The following is a 20254-nucleotide window of genomic DNA, read 5'->3' on the forward strand; positions in this document are numbered from 1 at the left end:
TTTCCATTCTTTTTAAGTTTGCTTGATTGAGTGCTTGGTTTAGAAATACCATAAAAGTGCCAGGCCATAGCTTGAAATATCTCATTACCAGGTGTCAGGCTGCTTATAACTTTCACTCAGGGATTGTTGAAGGTTTTTTTCCTGTTGGTCTTCTAATGAAAATGCCAAAGGGGGAAAAACTATTACAAAAAATAAAAAATGCTGCTTTGATTGAAAATAAAAATGCTGAGCCAGCAGTGGTTTTCAGTAGTGCTTGCTTTATTGCATTGCCCTGACTATATATTATTTCACAAGCCTATGGGATGTTGTATGGTGTGAGGGTCTTGTACAGGCACAGACCTGCTGGTTTTCAGCATGCTGGGAGGTGTTGCAGAGCTGAGAGATGAGCAGGTAGTTTATGTCAATAGAGGGACCTGACAAGCAGGCAGAGAGGAAAAAAACTCAGATGCTGATGTTGCAGCACTGACTTGGCTGAAGTCAGACGAGTGTCCCCTTCTCCATGGGCAGCATGGCCAGCTGAGGGGACAAGGACATTGTTGGACCTTTTGTGGCTGCTGGTGACCTGTGACAATGTGGGGACGCTGTTTTAATGCTTTTGCCTTCTCTGACAGGGTTGTCTGCTCCTCTGGCTTTGGATGCTAGTGCAGTAAGTGATGTGAGAGAGCTTATAGCACTGCCAGGCCCTGTGTAATATGTGCATAGGGCCAGCAAGGCTGCTGTGGACCTCTGAAAGGTGGCTGAAGAAGTAGCTGAGAACTGGTGGTTTGAAGCCTGAGCAGGCAGCAATGGTGCTGGGAAGGAAATGTGGGGATGACTAATGCAGAGCGCTGCTGGAGAGGCTCTGGAGGGCGTATCTCCTCTGCCTGAAAGGAGGAGGAAGGTGCTTCTCTGGAGACCTTAGTCATGGTTAGAGAGTCTTGTGGCACCTTCAGAAGCCTCCTGTCATGGAGAAGATGATGCTCTAGAGGGACAGTCCTGGCCAAGCCTAGCTCCTGTCGACTTTGGGTGGCATCAGGATCTGTCTTTAGTCCTGGACTTCAGCAGTGCTTCCCTACTGCCTGGGTATCTCCCAGTGCTGGCAGCAGAAGTGGTGGTTTGAGGATTTCCATGTCACACTGGAGAATGTACTGTCAGGGATAGAGGAGTCACAGCTTGTCTACCAGCACCCAAATGTGCTGGCTGTTGGGAAGCCTGAGATCCCATTGCTCAGTGAGCCATGCCCTGGCACAGGAAGGTCCCTGCTGCCTGGGGCACACAGACAGGCGTGCTCGAAGACACTGCAGTACTACTGGGGGAGGTCACGGTGCCCCAGAGCAGCTGGCATTTGTGGGAGGTTTCTGTGGTCCTCTCCAAGGTTCAAGTGATTGCTCCTTTGGGCCTGCAAAGGGCTGCAGTCCCCTCCTTACAGTAATGCTGGCACTTTCCGCAGCAGGGAAAGGGAAACTTGGAGACGTGGCAACCAATTTGCAAATAATAAAACACTTAAAGCTATACGAAAAGCATCTTGCATGGAAAATCAGACAGGGCAGGAAAAACAGCACTTACCATCAACACAATGCAGCTGAAATCTCTTTCTTAGAGATAATAATCTCTGACTCCAGCAGTAAAAATAAAGGACAAAAGCTGGAAGAAGCCAGAAAGCACAGTCGTGGGAGTGAATCTTGGTGAAATGAGAATTAAAAACACAATGAAAGGCATAGAATTGCCTTAAGTAAAAACAGAGCTGTCTGCCTAGAACAACAACTGAGATTATATGGAAAGCACATGGGGGTGTGGGGAACTGGGCTGAGTGTGGGGCTGCAGCGGGACTGGTGCTGTGCCAGTGCTCAGCCATGAAGGAAGTGGGGGAAAGAGCCCCTGCCTAGACTTGAGAAGGATCTAGATTTCAGGTGTCCCTCGCAGTCTATGAGACATTCAGGTCCTTGCTTTTTGCACCCAGTCTAAAGACTGAAGTAATTTATAGCCTGTCTGAAGGATAATGGTTGGTCCTGGCCAGTGCCCGCTCCTGCCTGGTGAAGCTCATCCCCGAACTGCTGACCTTTAATGGACAGTATGTGCTGAACTGGCCTTCCTCAGCGAATCTCACTGAAGCTCACATTTAAAGGTCTGTGCAAGTCAGTCCTCATCCAAAGTGCAAACAGCTGAAGGGAAGATTTCTGCTGGCACAGATCCAAACCCCACCAGGCTGTGATGGCTCAGAGAGGCAGCACTACCAGCTGAACCAAGTTGGGAGTTCATCATTGTCCCTGCTGTTGGGGAACATGGTCTCATGCAAATCAGAGCTGCAAAATGGCTCTAAATGTTGTCTCCCACTTCAGATTTTAAACAGTCATTTAGAGACCTTCATTTAAAAATAGCTATCACTTTTTAAGTGCTACGGGGGATGCACAGCCTTTTATCAAAAGATGCCAATGTACGGTGTGAATACCTATGTCTTGTGACCCTTTCAGGCTGACCTTGGATTTGTTACACTAAGTGTCATAAAAATCAAACTGCTCAATGAACTATCTGCTATTTCCCACAACACTGGAAAAGCACCTGGGCCTCTTTTGCTCCCCGTAGACAATGGCACACAGAGGCTTATGCAACTCTCCTGCTCTGCTGGTGGCTGCTCTCTTCCAGAGCTGGCATGGTATTTTTAGATGCAAAGGAGAAGTGTCTCCTAACTATATGCTAATCACATTTTCAAAGCTTCAGCTGATATTAAAATGATTCAACCGTTGCCTGAATTCACATACTTTTGTTTGTTGCCTTTTGTATGCTGTGCGTAGCTTTTCATATAACTGTGCCTATTTTCTACCAAAATCATGGTTTGGGAGCTGTGTACAAAAAAGGCTTTTTTTATCCTTTTTGAAGATCTTTTGAGTTATCCTTGGCCCCCGATATCTGAAATACAGACCCATGCACATATATTCTCTGCAGGCAAAGAACAGAGGCAGGAATAGACTTTACAGCTGGGGTTCTCAAATTTTATTAGTCAAAGGGCTTCATGACCTTCAGGGAAAAAAAGAATCTGGGAACCATCATATCTGATGCTGCCACCCTGGTGTTCATTTATGGCCAAATAACTTCTTTATAGGATCTTTTTTTTAATTAGTTTTGCTTGCCCTTTTGTTTACTTGCTTGCCTGGATGGGAATGTGCTCAGTAAATGTCTTTGTCTCCTTTCATGGGTCACTGTCTGGTGTCTCACACAGCATCCTCAGGCCTACACTGAATGTGGGTCTGCAGCCCTTGTGGCCTCTACCCTGTCAGTTTTATGTGGTGTCTGGTAAGCTGAGGAAAACAGTCACTTTTCTGCAGATGGTGTGGTGAAATTAGTCATTTTCTTAGTAAAAAGATGCCACATACTCAGCCCAGCCCATTGTCTGTCCCAAATTCAGTCCCTCGCAGAATAAATGCACTGTGTACTTACGTGAACAAGGAACACAAAGAAGTGATTGCTGTAGCTTCTCCTGGTTTACCGGGTGCTGGTGAGGTCCCAGCTCGGAACAGGGTCCTTGCTGGTGGGGTTCATTGGGAATGAAGGGGAGGAGATGGAAAGACCAGCTGGGCTTTGCTGGTGTTTCTAGACCCAGGGTGCTGCTTGCACAGCTGAGGAGGGCAGTCAGCTGCGGCAGGCTAGGGTCCTCTCTCTGCAGAGGTAGGTGGGGTTTTGAGGATCCCCATGTAGGAACTGGTGCTTCCAAAGGCCTTTCAGTGACAAAGCAATGCTCAGGTTTGCTGTTCTGGAAGTAACAGCCCTTGCTGCTGCCCTCCCGGGGCCGTCTTGGCCTGGTGCAGAGGAACCAGGCTGGGGAGCGCTGGGCCGCCCTCCCGGGCATTTTGGGATCCCTCCCCTTGCCAAGCTGCTCCCCCGGGCCGCACTGTGGGGGGACGCTGCTGGGGATCCGCCCTTTCGCCAGGGCCTGGCCAGGCAGGGCTGCCGGCGGCCACAGCCCTGCTTCCCCACAGGCCAGGACCACCCCGTGTGGCTGCTGGCCCAGCCCCAGCTGGTGCAGGCCCACAGCTGCCACTGACTTGGCCCAGCCCCTCCCGGGGGCTGGGGAAAGCTGACATGGAGGGTGGCTGCCGGGGTTTTCAGCTGTCCTGAGCTCCTGTTGCTCTGCAGCAAGCTCCTCTTGCTTTTCAGCCACCCTCTCCAGACCAGTGGCCTCTTGGTCCCTGTGTGTCCCTTCTGCCCAGCCATGAGGGCTGCTCCAGCCTGAAACCACTCGAGTGGGAACAGCAACACCAGCGTCCCTGGAGGGCAGTGAATGGCTCTGGTCTGGCCTCTGGCAAGGTCCCTGCATCAAGGTGAGTAACAGATGACATTTTGAAAGAAATTAATCTTGTGTAATTCAAGCACCAGAGGGAGCGACTTGTGCTGGTGGAGGATTTGTTCTGTGCCCCCTCTCTTCCCTGTGCCGCTTTTCTTCCCCTCCTCCTCCTCTTTAATCCCCATCTTTCTTGGATTCAACGTTTTATGCTGATCTTCAAGGACCAACGCAAAAGGCTTCCACAGCTCAGGAAGCGGCCCAGATTTGCATTTAACATATTTAAATATTTAACATATTTAGGGCTGAATTAAAGCAAAGGGAGACAAAATTGGGAACAGACCAAAGAATAAGTGTGAGTGTACAAAGGAATAAAGGTGATACTTGCTGATATGCAAGGAAAAATAAAACGTGGGAAAGAAGATGGAGAGAGCCCAGTCCCTCTTTTTTGTTGTATCAAGCACACTGTGACTAATGGTGATAATTTTTTTTCCCCTCATCAGTACCATAATAGAAGAATAAAACTAATTGTCATCTGCCGCCCACCGTTGGTAAAGCAGCTTCTCTTAAATAGTTCTTATGTATTGAGTTCAGCTGTCAAAAGGAGCCGCTTTTTTCATGGTCTGGAAAATGCATTTCACTATGAACACAGCTCGATGCGAAGGTCACCCCATCAAAAATGTTTTCCCTCAGTGGTGAGTATAATGGCAAAAAAAGGCATTTTGCAGTCTATTCTCACCATTTTACTTGATATTTCTTAAATGGTAGACAGCTGGAGATTAAATTCCCTTTGGGGAGAATTTGAGGGAGAATGTTTTGTAGTATATTTTGGGTTTCCCCCTCCTCTCATCCATGCTGTGGTATGGGCTCTTTAATAGCTACTTATGACAGGTAGTATGAGCCATAAAAAGAGCGGGAGACAGAACAAAATTACCTATTGTTTTTCATATTGGCTATTGTTCCTTAGGATATTAGTATGTGTTCTTGTGTGTGCTAGTGTTTTAATGGTAGTTTGGTTCCTGGATGCTTAAATTACTCTTGCTGTCAGTGTTTCTATTTACTTGACACATTCCAAATATGAAAAGACTTCAGGAGCCAGCTTACGGACTGGGGGAGACCATGACTGTAAATATCACTACAGAGAATAGGCAGAGGTCACACAGCAGTGAGAGGGAGGGATCCTGATAACACTTCCACAGCAGAGTTGGGGGTAAGGTGTTTTGAAGTTACAGTTACAGGTGTACTCATGCAGGGTGCCTGCTCTCTGTGTGTGCTCCCCGACCTGCTTGTAGCATAAGCACATGGGGGGGGGAAAATGTCTGACTGTCTTCTGCGAGGCATCTGAAAGCGAGCGTTACATCTTCAGAGATGTAACTTGTATGTTTTACCCACATTTTTACAACAACTTTGCTATGTTTTGGAGTTGCGGAGGGGAAGTTTGGAGAAGGCTTTACTCACCCCGAGAGGAAATGGTTTCCACTGTTGTGCTGCCTGGATTAACCTGTGGTGACCTTTGCCCAGAGGACTGCATGTAGGCAATGAAAGCAGCAGCTCTACATCAGCTCCTACCAAATACATGTGAAGTAATCTTCCAGCAACAGCAAAGGGAAGCTCAGGATAGTTGAGAACATAACCCAACTGTTCTCTCTCCCCTAGAAGGAACCTGTCTTTCAAAGAGACATTTCTTACAATTTCATCTGTAGTTCAGTTGTGTGCATTGATTTAGGCTTCACTCTGCTTATGGGCGGAGAGATCTTAAAGAAAAAAAAAAGGCAAGCACAAATGGTGCTAAACCTTGAGATTTAAGACCTGCCATTAAAGGCAGTCCTCAGGAGAAGTTCATATTTTAATGGTGGTTGGTGATCAAATCGCCCTGGAAGATGCAGCAGTGGTAGTAGGTTACCCTCAACAGGCAAGAGGTTGCACTGCCTTGAGGATAGATGAGTGGTGTCAATCTGCAGGGAGAACCAGGGCTTGCCTCAATGTAGTTTCACATTAGTGTCCTTGTGTGGTGGCATGGGCAGACTCTGTCCTTGATTTTGTGTGAAAACAGTCAGGGTATAACAACAGTTTGGGGATCGTAAACATCAGCCTTCAGCTGAGGCCCTGGATGCAGACTGAACCTGGAGTGTCTGAATCACTAAGCCTGGGCTTTTACTGTTTGATCTGTTAGTGAGTTGCAGTAATGGATGGAAATTTTTGTTGGACCAGCTTCTGAGACAGCAAGAGGTGTCTGGGATAATGTAGACCACACCTTACCTACAGGGAAGCACTATCCAGTAAACCCCAAACAACTTCTGTGGTGGTAGGAGTGTTGCTTTTTCTCAGTCACCCATCAGAACAGAAAACGTCCAAGTCTGTCCAGGCCTCCTTCTTCTCTTAAATGTTAGGTTTCCCTTTTTTAAAGGGCAACTGTACCACATGTAAAAGATTTTAGTTTCAAGTGTGCTCTGAATGCAGCAGTTCGTGCTTTGTTCTGTTGTGTTAGCAAAAACGTGTTGACAGGGACAGGCGTCGAAGCCTGGGGCTGAATTAACTGGCCTGGAATTAGGCAGAGGATGATTTGCAAGGGTGTTCCAGCCCGGAAAAACCACATGGTCTGGTCTCTTCTTGCTTCTACACTGCTGTGCAGTCCAGAGAGCTCCTTTGTTTTAAGTTGTGTTGTTCATGGCTGAGTAACTGGGGTGAAGGAGTACTTACTTTGTCTCTGGCTCCCTCTGTGGGTGACAGTGCCACGAGGTGGCAGTGGCCACCAAATAATGTCTGGCCAGAAACACAAAGTCCAGGCAGTGCATTTGTCCATTTCTTTGCTCTCTGATGGGAGCCCCTAAATGCCAGCCAAAGCACTGGTCTATCTTACACTTGTCCTTTGACTTTCAAGCAGACCCAAATTCCCATTTCTCCATTTCCATTTGAGCACCTCAGTAAAATCAGGGTGAGACATGACCAAATTCTTGATGAATTGTGCATTGCTTTACTCTGTGCACACTTCCAGAGACTTACTGCCTCTGGAGGGCTCATTCTCATTTAGGCTGCACCTTCCCTGCCAGCTTATCTCGGGTGTTTTGTGTAATGGTGGTTCTGTCTCTTTTCCTAGATAGTAAATTTTTGGCTGACATTTTGTTTTTCTATGCTTGGGCTACCTGGGACAGACAGTGGGAATTGCAGCGTGAATAAAAGCTAAATCACTTGAGTGATGATGGCTCCACTGCCTTCTCACAGGTCACTGCATCCGAAGGGGCAGAGAAGTTTTCATGCAGTTTGGTGTGACAGCCTTTTAGAGATGGCTGACCTTGAGGCTTTGTAGTAAACCAAGGGATATATCTGTTAACTTGGTGCTGCATGTCTACAGGAATTTGCAACACCACAGAAAGTCTAGAAGTCCTGGCAGGCCTTTGCAGTGTGCCTGAATTGCCTTGCTAATCCTTGGAGATCTGCCTTCCTGGCCTGGAGGAGCTGGCCCATGTCCAAACCTACCTGCTATAAAGGAAATGCCGTTTACACTGTGGTGGGCTCTGTAGGCTTGTCCAGTTCAAGAACCAAACCAGAGGCAGATAGACATGTCTTTATCATCAGCTGACAGCTTTTTGATGTCTTTGGTGTAAGCAGTGTAAAGCAAGAACCATGTACCATCTACCAAGAACCATGGTAGACATGTGCAATGTCTGATAAATGGGAACAAATGTTCTAAATGTTTTAATGCTCTAAAGAAAATGTCTAGGAAAGACAGGATGACTTTTGCATTGTCCAGTCAAGTTACTGAATAATCTGAGGACAGGCCAGGAGGATGGAAAAAGGGTAGGAATCACCTCTATTCTGTTTTTCTGCTGATAAATCAAGCACAACAGTACAAAACTTAGTAACGCACTGTGTCATTTTAGGTAGAACATGTGTGAAATGAGCTGCCTACCCATGACAGAAAGCCTCACTTTCCAACATGGGACTTGTCGTCACATCATTGGGTCACATAGTAGATACCATGTGCCATAGATTTCTGTAGGCAAAATGTTAAAACCTCCCATTTTAGGTTCTTCTCTGTAAAATGGATTTTGCTTCACCCAGCAGGGGTGATGTGAGGATATGTCTGTTGATATTCTTGGGGTCCTCATTTATTTTTGTGAGAGTGCTGTGAAAGGCTTGAATGGGAAACTCTTTCTGTCAAAGCATACCCATAATTAAGTCGGTCTGTTTATTCATGAGTTCAGGCAGGATTATTATTTTTTTTTCTAACCTTGATCTAACAAATTATACAATGTGGTCTGCCACACATCTGCTGCTCCATGCATGGGAGGGTGGACACCTGGTGTCAGTGGAGGGAGAGTAGTGGAGTGGAAACAGTGGCCTCACTGGGAATTTCCTTTGAAGATAAAAACCGTGCACAACTATTTGTGAAACGTTTCTTTTGAACCAGCAGCATGGGTAGGTTTGTTGTCAGGCAGAAGACATTGCAAAAGCAAATAACTGCAAGCTGTCCAAGTGCTTAATCAGGATCTGTGGGTTGTAACAGGTGAACTCATCTGGCAGCAACACTGGCTGCATCACTGTGTTGCACGCTGGTGGTTGCTCTTGAGAGACACATTTGTACAGTGTACTTGGTGCATGTGTTGCTCCTTTTCAGTGTAAGATGCAGGCTGGTTTTGTCACATCGTCTTGTGGGTCAGATAGGAAAATTACTCACGTAGTCACGTGTAAGGACCACGACTGGTTCTGCTTTCCTGAAGCTGGGGGGAGAAAGGGGAATGTCCCTTTGTAGACAGGGTTTGGTAGGAAGGGGAAGCAACCTGCTGGAGAAAGGCGGATGCCTGAGCACTGCATCTGTTGGCATGAACACTTGAGTGTTTGCAATACATAAATAATGGAAAATGTGTGTGCTTTTCTCATTGCATCAAAGCCAGAAGGCCCTGACCCAGCTGGAGGAAAATAACAATTTGAACAGAGATCTCATCAAGAAAGATGTTCCAGCTTGTTAGAAAACAACTTACTGTATGCTTGAAAGGCGCCTGCAATGCATAAAAAGAAACGGCTCACTCTTGCACTGGAAAATCTAAAGTAGAATAGGCTGATATGACCTCATCTCTTCATGCTGGAAAATTGCTGCCACTTAACTTGGTGGTCTTGCCATCTTAAAGTGGTTACTGGGGGGTCAGTGATTTGGGAGCAAGTGTAAATGTGGCTCAGTTGCTTATCAAGTTGGAGCAGAGTCTCTTGGTTGGAAGTATGTATAATGAATGGAAAAGCGAATGAACAAACAATATTGTCTGGCCTTTTAACTGGCCTCTTCCAGGTGTCTGGAAGGCTTGGGAGGGAAGAATTTAAAGTGAACTGTGTGGCCTGACCCTTGCATTGAAGGCAACTATGGTCTTGCTATTCATAGTACAGACTTCTGGTCTAGTGCCCCACCAGTTCATTTGGGAAGTGTGGTCCCAGTGAGAGACACTGCCACAGTGTTTAGGAAAATGAGCTGGTTCCATGATGCAGGCACAATGTACTGTTTGGGGATTGCTATTGGGCTAGCAATAGATGGCACAGATGGTCGTATCAATCTGTCCTCTCCACATGCCAGTTCAGAACACTGGGCTTTTGCTGTGATTGCAGAACTGGGGGGACCCTGTCAGGCAAACTTGGAGGTGAGGTCTGCTCACAGGCTGTGTGCTACTGGGAGGGGAGATCACCTCTTTGTGGTGGGCTGCCATGTTAGAGGTCTTTTGACTAGAATATGGTCTTTGGGAGATTACTGTTTTATAAGCAAAAGATAGTTAGGCCCAATATCTCTGCTACTGCAGCCATTTCCAGAGAGTGCACCTAACGAGAGAGAAGTTCCTAAGAAAAGGAGAGAGTAGTGGCAGTGGCTGAAGGGATCTGCAATCTGTATGACTAATTGTTGCGTGCTTCACTCATGACTGGTTGAATATACCTTTTTCTTCAGCAAATTCCATAGTTCTAAAAACAAGCAATGATCTGTTTCTGAAGAGCTCAGGAGCTCTGAATCTGGCATGGTCTGGAGGTCCCCAGGTTCCTGTAGGCCCTGCCAGGGGAGTGAGAGCCAAGTCCTGGCTAGGGAAGGAGCTCCTTGGCTTCAGGCTCTTGTTTCACAGCAGGACACATGTAAGCCAAAGGCCCTTAGCCTTGAGCTGAGGCCACGTGGGACAGGACTACTGCAATATGTCTATTTGGCACACTTGGATGTGTAGGGATAGATGAAGCAGATTAAAGTGTATCACCCAGCCGTGATATACTTCCCAGTGGGGAAGTCTGCCACGTCCCCAGGGAAGCTATTCCAATGGTTTAATTACTCGCAGTGCTGGGAAACAAGCTTTTATTTCAAAGCTGACATTGTTTGACTTCAGTTTCTGCCCATTGGGTCCTATTTTGATCAGGCTTACTCTTGGCTAGCTCTTCTGTGTGGAAGTACCTGTGAGTATCAATTGAGTTGTCCCTTTGTTTTATTCAGACACGTTAAATTCCTTATGTCTGTCTCTGCAGGAATTGTTCTCCAGGCCCTGGTTTTCTTTCAGCTCTCATTTAAACTCATTTCTGTGTCTTCCCATTCTCTGGAAGTGGAATTTTTGGTCTGGACTCAGTTCTAGGGACTTCTCAGGTCTACATACAAAGTTAAGGTCGCTGTCATGCTGCCTGGCTCTTCAGTCATGCAAGAATGGCGTCTTCTGCAATCACAGCAGAGATCATTACTTTCTTCTCTGAATCCTTGTTTTCTGTCTTGTAAGCACAACATTGCCTGTTTCCCAAATCTAGGCTTGCATTGTATTCTGCAGCAGTAATCCAACAAAGCCTGTGCTCACCTCTGCAGACAGTGCAGCAGGTCTGGTTGGGAGCTGGGGCTATGTGAGACTTGTGGGTATTGGCACAGCGTGCCAGGTTACAATTTTCTACTAAGTCCATTGTCTGTGTGTTACTAGCACTCATGGAAATGGGAAAGTTCTTCCTATCACCTCCATTTCACAGCAATTTGCTTTGCAACTTAATTGATGTTTGTCAATATTAGAATATTTCCAGCTAGAAAATTTCTTCAGGCTTGGCTAGGTTTCAGAAGAGTGGGGAAACAGGAACTGTTCTTACTCCTGTTGCGGTTTTCCTGTCTAACAAGGTAAAGGTGGGGAAGGGAATGTGGAGGGGAAGCTGGGTCTGATACTCACCATGAATACATTAGGGTACTACCGAGATGGCTTGTTTTAGGTGTATGAGCTTTTATAGGCAGTTGCACAGAGGAGCTACTGAATGTGATTCAAAGCAACCATCTGCTGTGGGCAGGCAGTGCTGCTGTCCAGAAGAGCCATCTGTGTTTATGATGAGTATTTTCCTTCACTATGAACTCTCTTATTTGGCTACTTACCACAGGAATTGGTTAACCCATTGAAAACTCTCAGAAAGTGGGTAATGTTGCAGGGAGTCGATGTTCAATTAAAGGTTAAATTAATGTGTCTGCCCCCCTGTGCAGTGTAACCCTCATGAGCAAAATCTGGGAGGACGAGAGGAGACCAGTTGTCGCCTGCAAGACCCAGTTTGCACATCAGAATAGTAAAAGTCTGACAGTAATAGTGCTGGAATGAATAACAGGTCTTGTTCTTCCTACCTGTTCTATGTCTCTACTGTCTGTAGAGTCTGATGCTCACTAAAGCTGCTGGGATTTCAGTGCAGTGCTTGGGCATGTCCTTAGTTTCTAATTTCTCAGATTTGGGAAGGACTGAAATGTGTGTTAAATACTTTAGTGGATAGAGATCTTTTGTCAGGAGAAAAAACATTACAGAAATCTGAACCAGAAGGCAGGGTATCTTTTTTTTTTTTTTTTTTTTTTAAACAGAGTTTATGTTTTCCTGTTTAAAAGCAAAAATTTCTCCTTGACACCCTGCTTGAGGACAAATAAGGTGATTGCTCCTCCTGGCTATGCTGGTTTCCTCATTTGAATCTGCTGCTATAATGGCAGTCAGATTAAAAAAAAATTTTAAAAATGGCAGACGGTTGGGTGGAGATGGGATGTTAAACGTTGCGGAGAGCATGGAAACCCTGTGTCAGCCCAGAGCTTGTAAAGGGAAAACCATCACTTGGCAGAGACAGCTTAATAGGCTTGTAAAATCTGGCACCATCAAAACCACGATTTGGGTTTTATCAAAGCATGGCAGGGGAGCCTTGAGAAATGACAGCTGTATTATCTGTCTTCAGATCATTCTGAGATCAACATCAGGAGCAGGCTAGAAACAGTTCAGAAAATAATTTCATATTGAGGGTTTGCTGGGGGCAGAAATGTATAGGGAAAATTGAAATGAAAGAATTAATAACAGTATCAATAACCTTCCTACAGCAGCTATGAGGCGTGACATGAAAATGACTTGAAAGTTGTCATCTAGTGTGTATTTTATTCCCATCAGGAAGGTTTGAGGGATGAGAGGAGAATCCAAACAAGGCAATTAGAAGACTGGAGCGTGTTGGAGAAAGGAGGAATGGCTGGTGTGTAGAACCTTTCAATGCAATTTTTGCTGCCAGATGCAGAGGCTGGGCCAAGTTCTTATATAGTGGAGCAAATATTGGAGCTAGCAGATTTATGGAGTGCCACCAGTGATTGCAGTGTCAGCTGGTGTGCACAAGGGCGGTCTATGCAAGATGCAGGAAAAGATGCAATGCAGCTCCTCCTAGAAGTGTATCCTAGAGGCAGAAGACTCTAGCTAGGGTTTCTCACTCACCACCAAAACCTGTGAGTCTTTGAGTATGATTCAAATTCACTGAAGTCATCGCCAAGATTTCCAGTACTTTTTCTGGGCTGTGGACCAATCCTGCTTAGTCCAGTCCAGTTAGTGTGGGTGTAGGGGATGGTAAAACGTCCTACTTTTTTTTCTATCAGTGTATGTTGGCTCTGAGCCATCTGTACTTCTTTTTCTCCAAGATGACTTGACTCACAGCCAGGAGTTCACTGTACTTGTCTCAGGCTTTGGGACTCTGGGTCCAAACTGGGACTATCCATAGCTACTGGAAAAGAGAGCCCAGCTCATAGGTTAAACCACTTATAAATGATGGCATGGCTGAGGCAGCCAAGCTCTATTTCTGAAAGTGACTTAGTCACTTGAGAAATGAAACCACACTGAAAATGTTCCCCTTCCTGAGCTCCAAATGCTTTTCAGACATTACCTAAGCCATCAGACTGTGATGGGACAGACTGCCATGATGCCATTTGCCAGTTGCAGGTCATTAATGTGCAGAAAAGGGACTTGATTTTCAGGCTTTCTCAGAGATAGCAAATTTCTATTGCAGTTTATGTTCAAACATAGCCTGCAGATCATCCAGAATTGACATTGGTTTTTGACCTATATTTAGCTATATTTTTGCCACATATCTGGCCAAACTTGCAGTGTTTCCAAGGTAGAAGGGAAGAAGTGAAGCTTGCAGTCTCTGTTTTCTGAATTAGCAATTATATGTCTGAGAGCTTCAGAAAACAGATCAGAGAAACTAGTGAAGAAGAGAAACCACTTGCATGAATGTGCAGTGAATGCCGAGGCATAGACTCAGTTGCAGTATCTGTTTATATACAGAGGAGAAAAATGGTATGAGATGAACGAGTTAGTCACTTTAGCAGGAAGTCAGTCATTACCTTCTCTCTTGCTCTCAGAGCAGCCTCTCTGAAATTAATTGGTAACTCCTTCGTAATGGAGATAGATATAAATAAAGAGGTTTATGCTTTTGGATGGAGCACAAGGCACTGAAAAGCACATACTGTCTTTGCTGGAGGAAACAGGCTGAGGTCTGCCAAGCAGCTGGAAGTTGCTGGGAAAGCAGGGAACCAGTTTGACAGCTGGAGTTATGTTGGCACTCTGTGTGCAGCTCGGTCCCATGCTGCACTAGTGGCAGGACTGTATGCTGTTCAGTCCCAGGCCTTGCTCCACACCAGGAAGCCTCAGATGCACCGGTGCTCAGACCTGTGATACACCCAGACCACGGCCCCTGAAGCCAAAGGATATTTGTGCTGCTAGGGTTGCGTGTGCGGTGGGAACGTGCCAGTCGTGTAAGCTTGGCATAGAAGAAGAAAATGCCCGTTCAAGGGGAAGAAGTCAATGCATTCTCTGGTAATGGCACTCAGTGGGTCTACTTGCCAAAATAACCTGTATGCACCCAAAGTAAGAAGAGACTTCATGGCACCAAGTCTGTGATTCTAGGTCCTTTCTCTCTCTGAACATTTGCTTTTCTTCTGCAGTATGTAGTTGGCTGGGAGTTATTCAAAGGTAGCTTCAAAAGATCAAAGTCAGATCTCGTCTTTATAGCATTCATGCCTCTGCCATTCAGTTTATGCAGATATTAATGAGGTGCATTTTATATGGCCTGACATTCATGTCTTCTGTTTACTCTAACGAGATTGTTCTGCTGTCCCTCTTGTTTTAATAAGCAACAGAGTCTCCAAGATCATGTTCTACAAAGATATTTTTCCACTTTAGGATTAGCAGGAGCAAAACTAGGAATGATAATTTTAACAGGCATAAAACATCAGGATCTTGCGTCTGATGCCTTCAAAGCAATGCATTCTCCTCTGCTTCACCTACTCTGTATTATCACAGGTTTCAGGCTAACACACACATTTCTTGCCCTTTTATCTCTCTGATTGTTTTCACAAGTTCATTAATGATTTTGCAAAAGCTGTAGTGAAACTAAATGACATGCTCATAAACCTTTAAAGGAGAATATACCCGGCTGGTGATGGGAAAAGTCTCATTAGTCTTTTCAAATAGCTCCCAGCAGGTTTTTCTTCAGACTCAAACTTGTTAGGCGCATAAATATCCTTCTCTAATTCAATCAGCTGTGCTGATTGTGTGACAACTGAAGTTTGCTCTGCTTTTAAGTAGCCACTAAAATCACCTTTCTAAAGCAGACGTTCTGAGAGCCAGAACCAGGCTGAATTCTGAGGGTTGGGTTTTTTTTGGTTTTTTCCAATCTATGGAATTTTTGGGCTACTGGTGTCACTTATGCTTTGTTTCCAAGACAATCCTGTAGTAGCTCTTTGGAAAATCACTGGATTTCTCTCTGAGCTGGGAATATTCAGGTGATGATGATATAGCATCTGCAATATATATTCAGGCCAAGACTTAAGATGGTATGGGAGTTTTGCTGGAACAAGGACTAAATTCTGTAGGGTTAATCACAAAGTGGTAAGCGAGCTCCTTTATGGTCTGTACAGATGATATTTCTGACACGTGCATGGGGCAGAGAGAAGAGCTGGGTATGAATGAAGGTAGCTACAGCATCTGTAGGAAAATGTGCAGCATGTCCCATGGGAGACGGTCCAACCTTGGTGAACCATGCCAGGATCATGCCTGACCTCAGCGAGGAGGTTAAAGTAACTCGTCTTTTTCAGTGATGTTCTCAACAGTGCTTTGGGCATGAAGCAGTGATGGGAGGCAGAGCCTGATCTAACAGCATTTCAGTGCAGCAGGACGTAGGGGCAAGCGCGGAGGGCTGGCCTTGGCGCTGAAGCAGCCATGGCAAGAGGAGCAGGGCTGGAGGCTGAGCAGAACGGGCATCCAGGTGCACAGGAGCCAAGGGGAACTGAGACCAGAAAGCTCACCACTTCTGCAAAGTGCAGGGGCCATCCCAAACTGCTAGAGCAGCACATTTCCACCTCCCTCATCTCAAAGCTGTTTTGTCTATCCTGAGATAAAGAAAGAAAATGATTTTTCCAAGTCTTGAGAGTGTTTTCTTTTGAGATCATCTAGATGAGGATATTTCTACCATACAAACCTTAATTGAATAATTTGATTTCACTTTTATATGTGGAGTTAATTTATGTGACACAGTTAAAATACATTTTATTTATACAATAGGAACTTAGAACTGGAGCAGGTGATTAAAACAACTGAACAGCCTCTTCTGAAATTTTAACTTTGCTAAAAACATAGTGATCCTTTGACATGATATTCTAGTTGAGCATTTTTGAACATAAGTTAAATATAAGGGTGCATTTTAGATAAGTACCATGCAAGCTCTATTTTATGCCTGACACTAGAGAGCTTGAAAGAGTTTTGATTGATAGGGGATACTAATATATGTTTTGGACCTTATTGCGTTACCTGAATGAAGTTGAACTGTCTGGTAGTGTTACTTCAAAGGCACGAAAAAACCCTTCTGGCTGTGCTCATTGTGTGTTACGTTGTCACCTCTCCATGTAAAGCTAATCAGCACCAAACTGGCATTCTCACATTAGAAGGTGAGTAGTCCTTGGTGACACAGAAAAAAACACATCTTTCCCCAAGGAAGCAAAATAAGCACATCCAAACTCAAAACTAGAAATCAAACTTCATTGAGTCAGGTTTGCATCACTACCACTGACTGACAACTTGCTCTGTGGAGTGCTTAGCATGTAGCAGAGACCTGAGACATGACTTTTATGTAGCAGTGGGCAGAACTGTTACGTACTTGTCTTGTACAGGCCTCTCTTGGAAAGGAGATTCAGCTGTAACTCTATTTTTAAGGCCTCACTTTGTCTGAGACTTCGCTGAAGTTGTAAATGGCTATTTTTGGTTGTTTTAACTGACAGCTGTCATAACCTGCACTTTTACACAGCACTGCATGGATCACAGTAAAGTGCAACCATCAGCCCTGGTTAGCCCAGAAAACAAGACACCCATCTGCTGACATTTAACCTCAACTTTGCTGAAAAGGAGCAAATCCCTTCCCGGGGTTAATTGCTCAGCTGACATGTCTTGGGCCGGATGCTGGATGTGTAGGAGTCTCCAGACCATGGCAAGCACTTGCTGAGTGCAGCCGGGACCGCAGATGGTCTGCACACCTAACCTCAGTCTCTGCATCTTCTGCAGGGCAGTGGGAGCAGAAAGCTGGGCAGGCTGCACTCTGAACACAGCTAAGGATCCTCCTGCTCCCCAGGGCCCAGCTGTGCTGCTTTCACTGTCCGTGCTGCTCCCCGCTGCTGTTCCGAGAGCAACAGATAGTGGTGGCTGTGTTCAGACTTGCACATCCCCGTGTTAGTTTTACTAGCTGCTTGGCCTCTGATTGCTTTACTGTTTCTCTGGGATCAGGGGTTGAGAGCTCAATATTTTGCAGAAATGGGTGTCACAGGGAAGTGCTGGTTTCTGCAGGTCTCCCAAACTGAAACTGCAGAAACAGGATTCTAAGTTTCCATTTTAAAATATGTTTGGCAAATCTGGTTGATTCTGCAGTAAAGCATTCACAATAAAAGATGAAACTCCTCAAAGCTTGTTGTTGTTGCTGTTTGTTTGTTTGTGAAAATGTTCTGACCTGACTTCTTGGGATTAACTGGGGAAGGGCAAATCTCTGTTTTTCTTTTTTCTTTTTTTTTTTTTTTCCCCCCAGGACAAAAAGAAGTTTTCTACACAAATCTTTTGAGCCCTCATTATCTGAAAGTCACAATTTCCAGTCACTCATCACTTTGGCTATTTTAGTCACTTTTTTAGTGGGTAGCTTCAATTCATTGTTCTCAGTTTCTATAATAACAGATTTCTCCTTTCTGACAGTGTAGTTGTGCTGTGGTATTATTGTGTGCAAAGTGTTCTGAAATCTTTGCATAGGAGGTACAGTTCAGTGGAAAGTCCTTCTGTTACACATGAGAAAATGATTTGCAATTAATTAAGTTATTGGATGAATTCCTCCTTTGTTCTGTCTGAAAATGGCCTGTAAGCAGATTGCTAAATTCTCAAACAATTCATTATAACAAATTGTTTGTGAGATTCTTCCCTAAATAATTCCTGGTCTTCCTTAAATAATTCCTGGTCTGAGCAGAACAAATAGTTCACAATGTGCAAGTAGAATTCATAATTTCTTAGTTTCTTGAGTGGCTAATATACAGAAAGAGGTTCCCCATTCAACATGAACTGCAGGCAGGACAAGACTGACTCAAAACTGGGTTTTGATCTGTGCTTTAATACTGAGATGTTGGGTTGTGACCTGAGTTTTCATTATCTTGAGGGACTGAGCCCAAAGAATAGCGGGTGAGTGGGTTAAACCTTGCTATCAGGTGGGTATTTGCAAAGGGGAGGTGTCTGTCTGTGAGGAGGGGTTGTATACTGCGATTTTAGGAGAGTGGGATTAGACCCTGTAAATAAATAATTTTAAAACTCCCAATTATTATAAGTGCAAGGAAAAAAAAAAAAAAGGACAATTCTTTGGTGAAGGAGGGAGAGAAGAGCAAATGAAAAGTGCTGTGTGGCTGAGATCCAAGGTATGAGGCAGCCCAAAGATGAGGAGCTGGATATGAGGATGGGAAGCCAGGGCAGACTGGCCACATAGCTTGCATCTGGTAATGCTGCTGGAGGTTGTGTGGCAGAGCACTTGATTGCCAAATCATCACCCAGCCTGTCCAGCCAGTAAATATTACAGGAGCTGAAAAAATGAGTGAGAGCATAACAGAAAATGTCACCGACTGTGTCAGCAACTGAAAAGGGCTGGACTCAGTGGTGTGACACTGGCAGCCTTTTCCATCACTGCTGCAGCCACAACTCCTCCATGCTCCTTGCAGGGAGCTGTCAGATGGGTATCTTGATCTGCATTCCTCTGGTCTTAATATTTGGAAACAGCACAGAATGCAAAAAAAAGATACACCAATTTTTGCTTTGTCGCATTCTGTTGCTTTCTGCCTGTGGTGGTTTTGTTGCCTGACTTGGTATAAAAGTTGGCTGGAGCATTTTCTCTGCTGTACTCCAAGTCTTGTTTTTACACTATTCTTCCTCTCATTACAAAGAGTTGCCCCACTAAAGTCTGCCTATGCTGGCTCACGATCGGATGTTAACACAGAAGTGAGCACCAGCTAATGAAAATGGAAGTGTTGGTGTTCAGACTATTGCTGATTTGCTAGTTTCTGGTCTTGATATCTTTGCTCCCTGTTAAAACCAACTAGGTAGCATATGCCACAATGTTCACTTTGTCAAAATGTTGGCTGTCCTTCTAGATTAGTGCAGCTCCCACACCAACTGCACTGGCATCAACAATTAGTTCATTCTGCCTCTGTTAATTAAAATAAGCTAAGAGTATTGCATATTATCACGGCTTTTAAAAGCATACGAGCATACTTGTGTCTATAAGCCTGTTCCCATGGCTGATCTTTGTTGACTAATTCGTGTTGTGTCTGTGTAATCGTTGCTAAATCTGGAGTGAAACAGGAACAACAGTTAGTGAAACCCAGAAGATTTCTTGCTTCTCAGCTGTCTTTGGCTCGGTGGCAGCTTATATCTCTACAATCTCTCCTGTGAAGCATGAAAATTAAAGAATTGTCCTTTGCTGCTTGGGTGGTGAAAACTGTTGTGTCAGGAGTCAGTAGATGGCACTGTTAGACCCTGCTGGGGAGGTTACGGGGCAGGTGAACAGTGCAGGTACAGCTCTGAAAGGTGGTTTGTGTTTGGACTTGGCTTCTCTCCTGGGCAAATTTGTTGTAAGTGGCAGGTGGACCTTTTGTCCCCTTAATCTCTCCTGCCAGGATCCGGTGGTCAGGTTGATAGAATGCATCACTAGTGTTTTGACAGGGGTTCTTGCTGGAAGGGTCCAACCTCTGAAGGTGTTTTGCCACCTCTGCTCAGGCACTAGGCAGTTGGTGTTGGCTCCGCAGACATCTTCCTCCATGCAAGATAACCAATGAAAGTGCCCAGCTGGGCTTCACAAGGATAGGAGGTGATGTTTCAGGTTTGATTTCTGTGAAGGTCACTGGGGCATTTCTAAGGGGCAGGGAGAGCCGTGGCTGCTGGGGGGAACTGGCAAGGAGACACCATGCTGTGGAGATCAGCCCAGTGCTTTTTCGTGTGAGCCTGGCTCGTTCTGTGTGGCAGTAGCTCTCTAATACTTCAGAGTTGCAATATGGCCTTAGAAAGAATAGCCAGTTCTGCACTGCTGATGAGATAGCCTCCTTTCCTGAGGGATGATTCCTAGAAAACAAACTAACATTGCTGTAAAATGAGGATTTGTGGTTTAATAGTTATCATGGGAGCAGCTCCAGGAATCCCTCTGCTGCACAGTCACCATCCTGCACAGGCTTCTGCTCTC

Source organism: Strix uralensis, chromosome 16 (assembly GCF_047716275.1).
Source record: "Strix uralensis isolate ZFMK-TIS-50842 chromosome 16, bStrUra1, whole genome shotgun sequence".
NCBI classification, from domain to species: Eukaryota; Metazoa; Chordata; class Aves; order Strigiformes; family Strigidae; genus Strix; species Strix uralensis.